This window comes from Camelus bactrianus, chromosome X (assembly GCF_048773025.1).
Source record: "Camelus bactrianus isolate YW-2024 breed Bactrian camel chromosome X, ASM4877302v1, whole genome shotgun sequence".
NCBI classification, from domain to species: domain Eukaryota; kingdom Metazoa; phylum Chordata; class Mammalia; order Artiodactyla; family Camelidae; genus Camelus; species Camelus bactrianus.
The window spans coordinates 72,220,934-72,237,540 of record NC_133575.1 but is presented as its reverse complement, the minus strand read 5'-3'; the positions used below and the strand labels follow the sequence as shown (position 1 = coordinate 72,237,540).

General features: G+C 34.3%; 1 long non-coding RNA gene across 1 annotated transcript in view; it reads right to left on the bottom strand.

The window, feature by feature from the left end:
- Positions 1 to 16,607, bottom strand: part of LOC141576388 (uncharacterized) — a 217,108-nt gene that overhangs the window by 177,971 nt on the left and 22,530 nt on the right. The window contains exon 2 of the long non-coding RNA XR_012504764.1: positions 15,195 to 15,262. This is a non-coding gene — a long non-coding RNA (uncharacterized LOC141576388). The remainder of the gene's footprint in view (positions 1 to 15,194; positions 15,263 to 16,607) is intronic.

Here is a 16,607-nt window from a genome sequence, read left to right as displayed (position 1 = left end):
GTATGAGGCATGGAATATAAATGCTGGAGAAAAGTTTCTGGCAACTAATCATAGCTATGAGCAGAAAAACAAACAAAAAATGTGTTGGGGGAATCCTTGATGTTTACCTGTCATCTGGTAAAGTGTAGGTCCTTCATGGAATCAGAAAAAAAAAGAGGTATATTATTCATCAAAAAGATTAGCTACTGAAAGCAGATACAATGAATAATATAATTATAAAAGGTGAGTTTAGCCTAAGAGTTAAGATGTAATAGGAAAACTAAGGCCATCAGAGATTACTGCTCTGTACCAAACATAAGATGAGTTGTGTCTTCTCCATAATTATATCAAGTCTCTCTGAAACAACAATGTGCAAGGCATGATATGTAATTACAAGCAGACAGAATTATAAAGCATAATAGTGCAAAAAAATCAGCTTATACAAAAAACTAGTACATGACTTAAAGGAGTATTTATCATTTTATCAAACTTTAATAATGAGTAAGTAAAATGATGAGGAAGTATTCATCATAAGCATGTGTAACTCCTATATAATGAATTTAGTTATATGCACTTAGGTAATTGCCTAGTATGCCTTCATATCAGTCACTCTGAATTTTAATGTACACAATTATTACCTAGATAAGCTTATTAAAATGCAGGTATCTGGTACTAAAATCAGAAGATGGACTGCTTCAATAGGTCTTAGGCTAGAGCCTTTTAAACCATCATGCTATGTAATACTATTGCGAGTGGTTCACAGGTATATATTGAGAAACATGTTGTATACAGTGTATGATAATGTTGGTTTTGTTCCTTTCGACTAACTCCTTCTTTCCCCGTTAGTCCTAAGTTGAGAACCATAACAAATTTTTTGTTTGTTTTATTACTTTTTTTAAAAGCACATTTCTCATGTATCTCTGGAAATCATTCTTTATATTTTTGCTTTTTATGCAAAGTACCCTTAACTTAAATTGCTAGACTATAAAATAGATTGAAAATAGCAAGCCTGTTACAGTTAAAAATAAGTCATATAAATAAAGGTTGAAGAATTTGGGGTTATTTCTTTTTTTTCAATATCCAGAATATTAGCACATCGACCTAATTCAGTACAATATGTAAATCTAGTTGTTCAGTACCATCTTACATACATCTATAATTAAAACATTAGGGAAAAGGTTAGGAATATGAATTCTTAAAAATATACTGCCCATTTTGACCATTTTGATTGACGATATACTCTTGATAAGTATCCTTTGGATATGATAATCTATCCAAAAATCTTCATTTTCCATGGGAATTTTTCATAGTCTGAAAACAAAAGCCTCACTAAAATTAATCTGTATCATATGCATGCATTATGCTGCTATTGTCAGTGTGGCTTGTTACTCTATTACAAAACAAATGAATTAATTTGACATGATGTGCTTCTTTAAAAAGACTTTATCAGCTACTTCTTACTATCAGCTGATCTCATTATCCTTTACTTAATTACTCAAAAAATACTATGGTAAATTTCTTAAATACTAATAATAATCCAAATACTTAAGATGACCAAGGGTTTGCTTTGCCTTTTTTCAAGATGGGATTTACATTTTTAGTTTTTCAGTTCTCAGAGAGTGACTCTGTTCTCTGTGATATCTGAAAACCATGGCAAATTCCAAGATGACAGTTTATATTTTATTAACCGCCTCAGTGGGGTGTAATCATGTCTTTCTGATTTGAATATTTATATTCTATCATGTGCTTTGTTTATTGGTATGATATTCCCTTCAAATATATTGTAGGGCAAATATATTACTTTTCCCTTCCTTATAATTTCCCCTCCTTTATCTATCTCCATAAATATCAATGAGGCTTGTACAGTATGCATTAAAGTAGGTATTATAGAAACAATTTAAGGGATGTCAAAAGATTCTACTTCTTAGAAGTTAAATGAAGAGTATGTATGTATGTAGTTCTATATGTAGTTCACACATCTTTACAACTTTATAATTTTGTTGTGAGGTATAAAATATAACAACAAAAAAAGTATGTTTGACATAGTTTCTAGTACAAGTTTCCAATAGTTCCAGGAAATGGGGATTATTCATGGAAGAGGAATATAATTATAAAATAAAATAGGAAACTCCCCACTTTTCCTCAGCAGAAGGGGGGGTTTTGGTAAGAAATATCAAAATTTTGGAACTTCTTCACCTGGCATGTTTCTGTTTTAGAGGTGCTTGACTTTCCTTGTCTGACAAGAATAGACTCTGACTGTCTTGATGGCATCCCTACCTTCTGCAGGAGGAATATCCATATCTATTAGTTAGCCATCACTATTTCTTAATGCCCAAAGTCCAGATCTCTGCCCATTTTTGGACATGAATTGACCTAGCAGTACTCTAACAAATGTTTTGCTATCTGCAAGGAATAGTAACTTATTTGGAGAACATGGAATTAAGGTGAGAAGTTCCTTTTTAGTGCTCCCCAAAATTGTTTCATATTCTGAGAAGTTTTGTTGCTTTGCTTGATGGTTCATAGGTACTAAAATACTATTACAGCCAAAATAAGTTTAGGAACATGAGAAATGAACCAATTATGGAAGGCATCATTATTCAATTAATCACAATTATCAGGCATGCATCACACATACATAGATTTGGCCAGGATAACATATTAGAGAGTGATGGCTTCTCTAATAAAATTTCAAATACTTGTCATATCTAGAGGCATAAAATTATTTTTGTTATTTCATCAGTATCAAATCCAACACTGTCACTGAGGCTTTGGGAGTGGTTTCAGAATGCTTCAATTACCTATTAAAGAATAATTTACTCAAATAATGTATGCATTACTCAACATAAAGCAATTATTTTTAAAACTGAATATCCTAAAGTAGAATAATTTATCTAACACCATGTGATATAAATTGTTTTTCCAACTAATGCACACATTTTTTCCCTTTAGTTTTGGTTCTCTGTTCATTTACTATCATAGATACAAATGTGTTCTTGAAAGTTAGGGTTTTTGTGTTGGAAAATCATAATATAAATTTCTGAAACGAAGCCAGAGATAAAAGTACATATTCAATAGGAACCAAGAGGTAGGAGGCAACTTATGAACTGGGAAATAATCCAGTACTTCAGTCAAGAGAACCAGATGAACCAAAACTGAAGTCTTAAGAATGAGATGGAATCTAGGAAACTGGAATTATAAACTTAAAAGTCAATAGCTATGAAACAAGCTAAAAGAATATACATATGGGTTTAGAATAGTGGTAATATATGGTCCATTTTCTAAATATGGAATTCTAGCCATTGTGGTCCATTTATATGGTATTTGAGTATCTCCTGCCAGAATTGGGAAACCTCCCTAGAGTGACATACAACCAACAAAACCTGATAAGAATGATTCTAATAAATTTTATCATGGAGCTCTGTCAATGTAAACGTGTGTGTGGTATGAAGACTAGAGGTCAAGGGGTTATTCAGAGTCATATTTGTGCAATTTCACATATGTGATAAGAATTTCCCTCAAATGAATATAACTAGTTTAAAATTTAGTCAACAATTCATAACATTTTTATACAAATTTTTGAGCATTTCTTCCATACATGCTAAAACTACTTTTAGCAGGAATATAATATAAGTCGTGTTTAGTGTATTATTCAGGGTTCTCCAGGTTAAAAAAAAAAAAAAAAAAAAAGAACCAAAAGCACGCGCGCGCACACACACGCATCTAGATCGATCGGTCAATCGGTCAATCGGTCGATCGACCGACAGACCGACCTACCTACCTACCTACCTATAGAAATATACGTATGGGAGAGAGAGGTTGAGATTTAATGGAATTGGCTCATGTGATTGTGTAATTATGGGGGGTAACAAATCTGAAATCTGCCAGGAAGGCTGGCAGGCTGGAAATTCTGACAAGCGCTGATATTGGGAGTCTTGAGCAAAAGCTGGAAGCTCAGGCAGAATTTTTAGGCCACAGTCTGGAGGCAGAATTTTTAGGCTGCAGTCTGGAAGCAGAACTCCTTCCTCTTCAGGGGTCCTCAGTCATTATTCTTAAGGCCTTCAACTAATTAGATAAGGCCCAACCATATTATGGAATAAAATCTGTTTTACTCAAAGTCTTCTAATTTTAATGTTAATTATATCTAAAAAACTACCTTCATAGCAACATCTAGACTAGTATCCGACCCAACTGTGAACCTCAGCCTAGTCAAGTTGACACATAAAATTAACCATCACTCTGAGTTTTTGATTTGTGGTATCAGGAGGTAAATGCTGACAGTTTATTTTAATCATTTGGGTAAGGTAATATATGCCAGATTTTCCCACTGTAGAGTTAAATCTTTACCCTTTGTTAAATTATCTCATGGGAATATACTTTGAGACTACAAAAATATAAAATTACCTCTCAAATTTTTGGCTGATATTATTTTTCTCATCCATTGTCTTTGACTTAATTGATTAATAGAAAGATGGCTAGGAAACAGTGATTTTTCTAATTTCATAATTCATTCTACATTTGATAGTTGGTTTGCCATCATAAGGCAGAGCTTACTCTTCTGTTCCATTAAGTTATTAATTAATTTGTCACTGTGGACTCTTGGATTCTTACTTTATTTAATAGGATAAATTCCTTGCTATTATTATTTCTTTTGATGTTCAAATCATCTCCAATGTGCCAAGTGGGAGCAGCCCCTTAAGATGGTCTTTGTGTCCTTTTAATTATTCCTTGAGCACATACGTATTTTTTTAATTAACATGCAGTTGACATAATGTAAATGTCATCATTTAAGGTGTACAATTAGTGGTTTTTTTATATTTAGTATGTTGCACAAACATGGTCATTCTCTAATGCCAGAATATTTTCATCACTCAAAATAAAAACTACATATTTCTTAGCTGTCAGTTTCAATATCTCCTACCTTTATCAACTAGAAACTACTAGTCTACTTTATTTCTTTATGGATTTGCCTATTCTGGACATTTTATATAAATGGTATCATACAATATGTGGCCTTTTGTGTCTGGCTTCTTTTATTTGGAATAATGCTTTCAAGGTTTATACATGTTATATAGCATGTATCAATATTTTATTACTTTTTATGGCTGACTAATAGTCCATTGTATGGGAATACCACATTTTATTTATCCATACATCAGTGGATATACATTAGGGTTGTTTCTACTTTTTGTCTGTTATAAATGATACTGCTCTAAACATTTGGGTAGACATTGTTCTGTGAACATATATTTTCAATTATCTTGGACATATACCTAGGAGTGAAATTGCTGAGTCTTATGTAAACTCTATGTTATACTTTTTCAGAAGCTCAGTCAGATCAAAGAGCTAAATTTCAGCCAAATTATATAACCTCCCTGTTACAGGATGGATTTATATGGTTAGCATCAGACTACAAGCATTTAAGTTTAAGGGTCTCCCTTATGTTGGGAACAATTAAACCATACTAAGGATAATCAGCCTAATAACACTAGGAAATTGGTCTGGGTTTATGAACAATGCCAGTATATTTCCCTTAAAGATAAGGATTGGTACAGAACAGACTAAATCAGACGGCCTGGGATATACTGGGCTACACTTAATGGAAGGTCTTGGCTTAAATATTTACTTATGACCCTATTAATGCTACTAGCCATATTACTTATATTCTATTTTATAAGATCATTGTTTCTTGCATTATCAAAAGTGTGACCGAGCCTCTGATAAAATAATAACTAGGCAGCTTGAAATGATTGACCAAATATATAGTTTTATATAAGATTAAGGATTATAATGGTGTAACTCTAGATATGGGAAGAAGCAACAAGAAGGAATCATGCCCCTACCCAGAGACTTTTGGCTACTGTTAACATGGCCAAGACCAGTAATAATACATTGAGGGGCCTATCAACCAAATCCTGGCCTAAACTAGGAATGAGCATTCCTAGGACCATGGGACAGAATGGTCATAAAATGCCTCCCAAAAGAGAGTCAAATTTATGATCATGAGAGGGCATTGCCTACTAAAGAATGTCACTCACCATTTGGCTCTACAAGGATTAGGTCATTAGCTACTACAGTGGCTGACCTTTAATACACCCTGAATGGAGTTCAGGGTGGAGATCAGTAATGAGGCACTCTGTACTTTGGGACACATTGGCAAAACAGGCCTTCAGATAGATATTTTCAGGAGAAAACTTTATGAACCCAATTTCTTACATTTTCTCATACCTAGAAAAGCACTAAAGTCATTAACAGAGACATCTGTTCCTGGTGACTAGCAGCAACAATCTACCAAGATGTCTGCTTGATTACACATAACCCCTTCACCAAAATCATATATACTGACCTCCCCCTCTATCTCTTTGGAGCAGTTCCTCAGAGCTATTTGTGAGGTTGTCTCCTGGGCTATAGTCCTCAGTAAGACTCCAAATGTAACTGAACTCATAGCTCTCACATTGTGCTTTTTTTTTTTTCCCTCCCCCAGTTAACAGTCCTTTCTCTGTATGCCATGTTCCCAATGTAGTGCCTTCAAGCTTTGTCTCCTGTTGACTGACTATGCCCCTCCCTCACCTTTTAAGTGAGAGGGTGCTGGAGAGGATTTCGCTTCCTCTGGCTGAGATAAGTTTCCACAATTGTGCTTTAGTGAATTCCTTTTCCCTGGAGAATAGAATAGGCCTTTGTTATGGAGAAGGCTCTGGTCTTGTATTACAATCTTCACTCTTTCAGGAGGGGATAGTTCTTGAACCATAACTGTGAGAGTCTACTGGATATACTGGAAGGAAAGCCATTGAAAGCATGGGGGAAGTCCCCTGAGGCTATGGCCTTCAGGAGTCTCTCAATCTCATACTACTTAATATTCAGCCTCTTCACAATTTCTTAAAATTACCATTTAAATGTTCTTATTAATTTATGACTCCACCAGCTTCTGCTTTAGGTTAAGTCTGTCTTGGTTGCTCTATCTCTCTGGATGTGCCTTTCTTTCCAGATTTGTGGGTCATAGTTACCCTGGAATGTCAATTTTCTGATAGGTTAAAGGAAATTCACCAATTTTAAGTGTCTCTTAACTTTTCTAATTTTAAGGATTAGAGTGATCACATTAAGTTCTTTTCATGGCCAAGCTGAAACTGGAAGTTATATTCATTATTTTTTTGTTCTTATGTGTGGTTGTTTTTAAAGTTTGCCCAATTAAAAGGGACTTTTTCTCTACCTAATTTAGACCATAAGTTCAATATAATGATTGAAAAATACTTCTGGGAGTCTCCAAATGGGTGTGAATGCATCTTACCTATGTGAAATAAATAATTCTGTCCAAGAAGGCACAATATGATAGATTCTCATCAGCCCTAAAACTTCAACCTCCTCTTATACCTGTACCCTTTAACCTATACATTGATTGTAGTTTCCCATGGTGGGTGGTACTTGTTGCACTACCATTTGACCCTGTACTTACTTGACACATCACTTCCTTTGAACAATGGACATTAGAAGATGCGATGCATATAGAGGCTTGAAAAGCACTTGTAGAATTGGGTTTGGACTCTATCTTGCATCTCTGTTATTATTAAGAAAACAAGCTCAGGCTTGCTATGAGACATGAGGCAGATCCCAATTACCTCAGTCACCCAGCAAAGGACAGCCTAGACTATCCAATGACATGCTAACTCTGTGATATGTGAGAAAGCCCAGCCAAGATAAAAGTAGAATCCCTTAGTTTACTCCCAGGTGAAACTGGATATGTGAGAAATACTTTTTGTTGTATTTCCTGGTGGCTTTATGGCTGACTGACATGAAATGCAATTGTAGTAAATAAGGATCAATACTATACTACATGTTTCCTGAGTTTTCCATATTAATGAATACCTTATGCTCCAGGTCTTTCTCTGTCTATAAAATCTATCTGGATTTTATAAACATTTACCTGCCCTTGCTCTATTCATTTAAGACCTTATTAACTGACAGTAGCTAATCTGATTGAATTTTAATCTAATTATATAGCCTTCTTAGGTAATGTTTTATTTTTAGCAAGAAGATTTTATTGTTTCATAACCCAAATGAAAATATAATGTAGGTATTTCAGGTGTAGGGATGGGTGAGCAGGAAAGAGGTCTTTGTAAATGGAGGCCTTTGATCAACACTCAAATCTTATTTCTTTTATCAGAGATTATAATGTCTTGGTATACAAATTGCAGACTATGCACAACAAAAATGAAGTCATTTATGTCACAAGGATCTAAAATGAGCCAGGAAGTCATTAAGGAAGTGGAACTTACATTCATATCTGAATGCAATATAAACTTTTGACCTGACCAGCATGAGGCCACCTGAAACTTATTTTCTTTACCCCCTAGAAACCACAGCTTAGCAACCAAACTGCTGCCAACAAGTGACTGAATACCTACTAGCTCCAACTGTAGTTCTGTAGAAAATAATCTATGTAACTTCTTTGGAATGTCTTTGTTGTCTTTATAAACTGCCACCATTTTCTAATTCTCTTTGAGCACATTTGAGTTGTTATTTGAATCAATGCCTCCCAAATTGCACTTCTTAAGACCCCAAATAAAATCTTTTTTCTTACTTGCAGCTATCTGCATTTTTTGGTTGCCATTACATGGTGTCAGACAAGTGGGAAACAGAGCGACTTCCCTCAAACCCCAGCACTGCCACAGATTCAAGTGAGGTACCTACAAGGGTCCATTGTGCCCTATTGTCTCCTTGGTGGTCCCAGATCATGGCAGTAGGTCCTCCTGTACCCAAACTTCCCACCTTAGTAGTGGTTCTATTATGGTGTCCTCTATGCTGGCTTCTGTTTTTAGGACTTCATTTCACATTTTGATCTGGTGAGCAATTACTCTTGGAATAATGGGAAGTTCATTCTCTGAGGATAAGGCTTCAGAATAGCTTCCTCCTGTAACTCCTACTGGTTTTATTGATAAGAACTATGGCTCCTTATCCAACAAGTATTTGTCTCAATGGACTATGATTACTGGGATGAATTATAATCAAATTAACCAACTTGGAGCTCCTTTGAAATTTCTAAATTAGTTTATCCATGTTGTCAATTAGAAAAGAAGGTATAAGACAAAGCAGCCTGAATGAGTAGCTTATTTCAATTGGCATTTTGAGGCCTCAAAACACATTAGTGATTCCAAATTTGTTTCCCTCCAGGATACTAACTTCAAATTATCTGAAGCTAATTCTGAATTGTCTCAGAGATTGACTAAACTTGAAGAAACTAATAAATGTTTCCCTACTGTTCCCTCGTCTCTACCTTCTACTACCAGCACTGCACCTGCTCTGCTTCTCTTAGTTTTTCCATTACCTATCTGTTCACTTTCCCCTCTCTACTCTTCTCTTGCTAAACCTCCTTTCTATAATTCCTATCCAGAAGCAAAAGTTGGCTAAAGATCTCCACAAACAAATCCCATTCTATTTCTTAAATGTATTGTTAACAATTTACCCAATGGTCTGATGAAAGTGCCTATGATTGTTATGGCCATTATGAAAAAAACTCTTTTCAAAACTCTGACCTTAAGGAGACCAAAGTCCTTCCTGGGGGGGCTTGCATTTCTCCCTCTGTGCCATTGAGATGTAAATGTTCTATCTGGTCTTCAGAGAACACTAATCTAAATTATCTTCAATTTTTAATACTAAAGAGAAAAAAGGAAAAAAGCTCTCAAACTGCTAAAGGACTCTCTTGTCCGAACTCTAATAATCACAGACTCCTTAAAATTGTTTGCCAAAGGCAAGTACAGATTTTAAGTTTTCTCCACAAACAATAAGACTTTAGCCATCCAAGTGAGTAGACTTAATTTATTCCAACTGTTATTTATAAACTAGTAAGTTTCCTATTGTATCTGATTTCTGATTAGTTTTAAAATGAAAACTATGAGATCTCTATCTGTATGTATGTATGATGTCTATGCATGTGCATTATAGATGTGGTATGATTCTACATCTGAATGGTATTGCCAAAATTAATTTGTAAAAGAGCTCTACTTAACTGACGTAAAGAAAATTAAGCATTATACAACTTCCTAGAAATATCATAAAAATCAACACAAATGTTTTTCAAGTTCACGTGATCTAGGATTAATCTTTAGAAAATAAGAAAACTAGTTTAAGTTTGTTGGTTTAACTAATACAGACATGGATTTAGAGTTAGCAACATTAAGCATAATAATTTTATTCTATTAGGTTTACTAAAAATCAAACAAGCTTGTTATCTTTGTTACAAAATTTGTCACCCAGAAAAAAACTTACGATGATGACTGATGTATACTGCTGAATGATTTCTTTTTGTAATTAATCTAAGTAAGGTTGTTAAGAACAGATGAATTACATAAATGTAAATGATATAAGAATTTTTTAGCTGAATTTTTTTGGCAATGGTTGTTTTATGATTTGTCTATTTAACTAATTTTCCAAATCCCTTTGGTAACATACTCTCTGAGAGTTAAATAATGAATTAAGTTAAAGTCATTGAATATCTAAATCATTCTCAAATAAGATAAAATACTGAAACATCAACTACACATAGGCTCTCCTTGAAAAGAGAAACTGAAGATGTTTGGAACTATTAGTAGACATGTTTAGTGTCATGCTGAGAAATTTTTGATGAGAAAGCATGTGTCTCTAGAACTTATAAAAAGTACTTATAAGTTTGCCAATTTACAGAATGCTAATGTAACAATAAGTTGACAGTTGCTTCTTTAATAGTTTTCACTAGAAATTAAAGGTTTATATGGCTTTAAATATTCTAATATATGTGATAAATGCTACTACATATAAGCAACATCATACGGTATTTTTCTTTCTCCTTCTGGCTTACTTCACTTAGAATGACAATCTCCAGGTCCATCCATGTTGCTGCAAATGGCATTATTTTATCATTTTTTATGGCTGAGTAGTACTCCATTGGGTGTATACACACACACACACATACCACATCTTCTTTATCCATTCATCTGTTGATGAACATTTAGGTTGTTTCCATGTCTTGGCCATTGTAAATAGTGCTTCTATGAACATTGGGGTGCATGTGTCTTTTCAAATTATATTTTTCTCCAGATATATGCCCAGGAATGGGATTGCTGGATCATATGGTAAGTCTATTTTTAGTTTTTTAAGGAACCTCCATACTGTCCTCCATACTGGCTGCACCAATATACATTGCCACCTACCATGTAGGAGGATTCCTTTTTCTCCACACCCTCTCCAGAATTTATTATTTGTAGACTTCTTAATGATGGCCATTCTGACTGGTGTGAGGTAATACCTCATGATAGTTTTGATTTGCATTTCTCTAATAATTAGTGATGTTGAGCATCTTTTCATGTGCCTATCTGGATGTCTTCTTTGGACAGATGTCTATTTTTGCCTTCTGCCCATTTTTTTAATTGAATTGCTTGCTTTTTTGATATTAAGCTGTATGAGCTGTTTCTATATTTTGGAAATTAGTCCCTTGTCAGTCACATCATTTGCAAATATTTTCTCCCATTCTGCAGGTTGTCTTTTTGTTTTGTTGATGGTATCCTTAGCTGTGAAAAAGAGTTTAAATTTAATTAGGCCCCATTTGTTTATTTTTGCTTTTATTTCCATTACTCTAGGACCTGGTTTAAAAAAAAAAAATTGCTATGATTTATGTCAAAGAGTATTCTGACTGTTTTCCCCTAAGAGTTTTGTAGTAACTAGTCTTAAAATGAGCCTTTAATCCATTTTGAGTTTATTTCTGTATATGGTGTTAGAAAATGTTCTCATTTCATTCTTTTACATGTTAGCTTTCCAGTTTTCCCAGCACCACATTTTGAAGAGAGTTTCTGTCTTTTCTCCACTGTATATTCCTGCCTCCTTTGTCATAGATTAATTTACTGTAAGTGCTTAGGTTTATTTCTGGACTTTCTATCCTGCTTCATTGATCTATGTGTCTGTTTTTGTTCCAGTACCATACCGTTTTGATTACTGTAGCTCTGTAGTATAGTCTGAAGTCAGGGAACATGATTCCCTCTTCTCTGTTCTTCTTTCTCAAGATTGTTTTGGCTATTCAGGGTCTTTTGTGCTTCCATACAAATTTAAAAATTTTTTGTTCCAGTTCTGTGAAAAATGTCATTAGTATTTTGGTAGGGCTTGCACTGAATCTGTATATTGCCTTGGGTAGTATAGCCATTTTAACAGTACTGATTCTTCCAATTCAAGAACACAGTATATCTATTTGTGTAGTCTTCAATTTCTCTCATCAGTATCTTATAGTTCTTGGAGTCCTTTGCCTCCTTAGGAAGGTTTATTCCCAGGTATTTCATTCTTTTTGATGCAATGGTAAATGAGATTGTTTCTTTAATTTCTTTTTCTGCTATTTGATTGTTATGTATATAAATGCAACTGATTTCTGTGTATTAATTTTGTATCCTGAAACTATACCAAATTCATTGATGAATTATAGTAGTTTTCTCGTAGCATCTCATAGTTTTCCTATGTATGGTATTATGTCATCTGAAAACAGTGACAGTTTTACTTCTTATTTTCCAATTTGGATTCTTTTTATTTCTTTTTCTTCTCTGATTGCTGTGGCTAGGACTTCCAAAACTATGTTGAATAAAACTGGTGAGAGTGGGCATACTTGTCTTGTTCCTGATCTTAGAGAAAATGCTTTCAGCTTTTCACTATTAAGCATGATGTTAGCTGTGAGTTTGTCATATATGGCGTTTGATATGTTGAGGTATGTTCCCTCTATGTCCACTTTTTGGAGAGTTTTTATCATAAATCGATGATGAATTTAATCAAAAGCTTTTTCTGCATCTATTGAGATGACCATATAGTTTTTATTCTTCAATCTGTTAATGTGGTGTATCACACTGATTGACTTCTGGATATTGAAAAATCCTTGCATCCCTGGGATAAATCCTACTTGATCATGGTGTATGACACTTTTAAGGCACTGTTGGAGTTGATTTGCTAGTATTTTGTTTAAAATGTTTGCATCTATATTCATAAGTGATATTGGCCTATAAGTCTTTTTTTGTGATATCTTTGTCTGGTTTTGGTATCAGGGTAATGGTGGCCTAATCACTATTCTTGTTACACTTATGTAAATAATCAACACAAGTTTATTGAAACTAGACTTATTTTGAAATCAGATTTGTTTTAATTTCACTACATGTGGTAGAAATAAGGGTAAGTTTAGAAATAAAGATTATGTTTCAGTAATATACCTTTTTGGATATTAGATCCTAGTTATTTCCCCTTGAGTTCCTAGTATTTACCTATAAATGAATTAGATCCTAAATTCTTCTATTTTCCTTCAATATCTGGTTATGAATCTCCAAACTAATGCTTCCAGTTTTTCTCTCATTCTTTTGACTTGGAATCATTGAGATCTAAAACTGCCTTTTTTCCCAAAACTATACAGGTGAAATTGGACAAATTGATACAAACTTCAGAGAAATCATCATAACAGCTCATATACAGAAAATCTTTGTGCCTGTTGCTGTACAAGCAACTCAGAAAGTTTACCTAAACATCCAATGACATCATCAAAGACATCTGAAACTGCAAAAGATGCTTCTACCCTGACATCTAGAAATCTTCTTTGACTGGCTCCCCTCCGGACTTGGTGCTCTATTGTGATCCAGATTGCAAATAGTTGTAATAATCATTGTTCTAATTTGTTCTCTCTTCGTTGTTTTTAAACTGTTTCTGCTCTGTATTTCTTGCTGTTGCTCAGGCACTCAGGATATTAAGATTATGGCTGTTTAGAGATTTGAATTACTGAACCAGACACATCCTGCAATCCATACCACAAATGAAGAGTGGACAGAATCCATCATTATTTAAGGTCTGAAAAATGTCTAAGTTCTACTTCCTGAAAACCTCCTTGTTGCTCAAATGTGGTTGTTCCCTTATGATCATGACTTACTCCTTTTTCCTCCTCCATGGGACATTACACACAAGGAATGAGCCTTCCTGGCACCAAGGGACTCTTATTTAATAATATTGACAAACAATTACTAACCCCATAAGATGATTGATTATCAATGTTGTCCATGGAAAGATCTTGATCAAAAAGGGGACATGTAGACTATGAATAACAAAATGGAGTCAGTTATGTCAAAGGAAACTAAGTGGAGCCAAGAACCCATTAGGCAAGTGGAATTTACATAAGTGCACTGCCAGATGCAATATAAACTTTTGCTGTGGCTAGCCTGAGACCACCTGAAACTTATTTTCTTTAGAACCTAGAAACCACAGCTTGGCAACCAATTCCTGCTGCCAACAAGTGACTCAACGCCTGCTGGCACCAACTGTAGTTTTGTAAAAATACCCTATGCAACGTCTCTGGAATGTCTTTGTTGTCTTTATAAACTTGCACCATTTTCTACTACCGTGGGAGCACATTTGAGTTGTTATTTGAATCAGTGCCTCCCGAATTGCAATTCTTAAGACCCCAAATAAACGCTTTTCTTATTTTAAGCTTGGTGTGTTTTTATTTTTGTTTTGTTTTGTTTTGGTTGACAAAACCTATCCAAAAACAGAGGCAGCTATAACAAAAAAGCAAAATCCTTGCATTCAGATTAAACTGAACTCAGTTGCAAGCTCTACTATATTATTTTTGTAATTCTGTACAAATTGTGTATCTTCCCTAAGTCTCAGTTTTGTCATTGATAGTATCAGTATCTAAATATAAAATTAATGTGAGGATAAATGAGGTAATCTATTTGAAAGAACTAACTCTAAAGTAATACTCATTTAAAAGGATATTATTAATATGGTATATTTTAACACAGGAAGGAGACAGATAGCTTTTGGTGAAAATAAGAATTTCCCCATATATTTATTTAGATGAATAAACATAATTCAATCATTCTCAATACCAAATATGAATTAAAATCTCTTTAGTAGCTCATTACAATGTATGTACATCCCTAGTTCAAAATCCCAGAGATGCAGATCTAGTAAGCCTGGGACAAAGCCCAGAACATTATACTGAATAAGCACCTGGGATAATCACAATACAGGTGGTCTAGAGCCTTTGTGAAGCACTGCCATAATTATTTATTAACCTCTTTTGCCTTAGTTTAGGTTTTGAAGATCTATTTGCTTTCTTACCTTCAGATTTTAATCATTGTTGTGCATTGTCTCTGGTACTCTTTAGAATGCAAGGTGGATGTAAGATATTAGTAACAGATGAGATAAAGATAAAGAAAGAAAAATTCATGAGTACTCACAATAGTACACTAGGACAACCTTTGTAGAAGTTACACTGTACCACATGTGCTCTGCCATTGATGGATCTCTAAAGAGAAAAAAAGAAGACATTAAAAATTAAAAAATACAAAAAGCATAATTTATTTTCAACAATTCAGTTTTTGAAGTTCTAATGTACCTTTATCTAAAAGACAAATCATAATCGTAGAGAATCTAATCCCTGAAATCACCAGTTAACTAGTTGAACCATGACTTAGATAAGAACACATAAACATCAAGATAATTCATAATTCTTATATTAATAATTATTCAACCTATGATGAATGGGCACTTAAACTTAGACACTGATGGATTTAATTCAACAGTGATGCTCAGAACATACAATGGAATAAAGACAGCCTCTTCAGCAAATGATGTTGGGAAAACTAGACAGCTGCATGTAAATCAGTGAAGTTAAAGTACTCCCTCACACCATACACAGAAATAAACTCAAAATGGCTTAAAGACTTAAACATAAGACAAGACACAATAAATCTCCTAGAAGAAAACACAGGCAGAACATTATCTGACATAAATCTCAGCAATGTTCTCCTAGGGCAGTCTACCCAGGCAATAGAAATAAAAGCAAAAATAAACCAATGGCACCTAATCAAACTTACAAGCTTCTGCACAGCAAAGGAAACCATAAGCAAAACAATACAACAACCTATGGAATGGGAGAAAATATTCGCAAAAGATGAGACTGACAAGGGCTTAATTTCCAGAATATATAAACAGCTCATACAACTTAATAAGAAAAAAGCAAACAACACAATCCAAAAATGGGCAGAAGAACTAAATAAGCAGTTCTCCAATGAACACATACAAATGGCCAACAGGCAAATGAAAACGTGCTCAATATTGCTAATTACCAGAGAAATGCAAATCAAAACTACAATGAGGTATCACCTCACATCAGTCAGAATGGCCATCATTCAAAAGTCCACAAATGACAAATACTGGAGAGGCTGTGGAGAAAAAGGAACCCTCCTACACTGCTGGTGGGAATGCAGTCTGGCGCAGCCATTGTGGAAAACAGTATGAAGATTCCTCAAAAGACTAAAAATAGACTTAACCATATGACCCAGCAATCCCACTCCAGGGCATATATCCAGAGGAAACCTTAATTTAAAGAGATACCTGCACTCCAATGTTCATAGCATAGCAGCACTATTTACAACAGCCAAGACACGGAAACAATCTAAATGTCCATTGACAGATGACTGGATAAAGAAGAGGTGGTATATTTATACAACGGAATACTACTCAGCCATAAAAAATAATAAAATAATAAATTAATGCCATTTGCAGCAACATGGATGTCCCTGAAGAATATCATTCTAAGTGAAGTAAGCCAGAAAGAGAAAGAAAAATACCATATGATATCACTCATA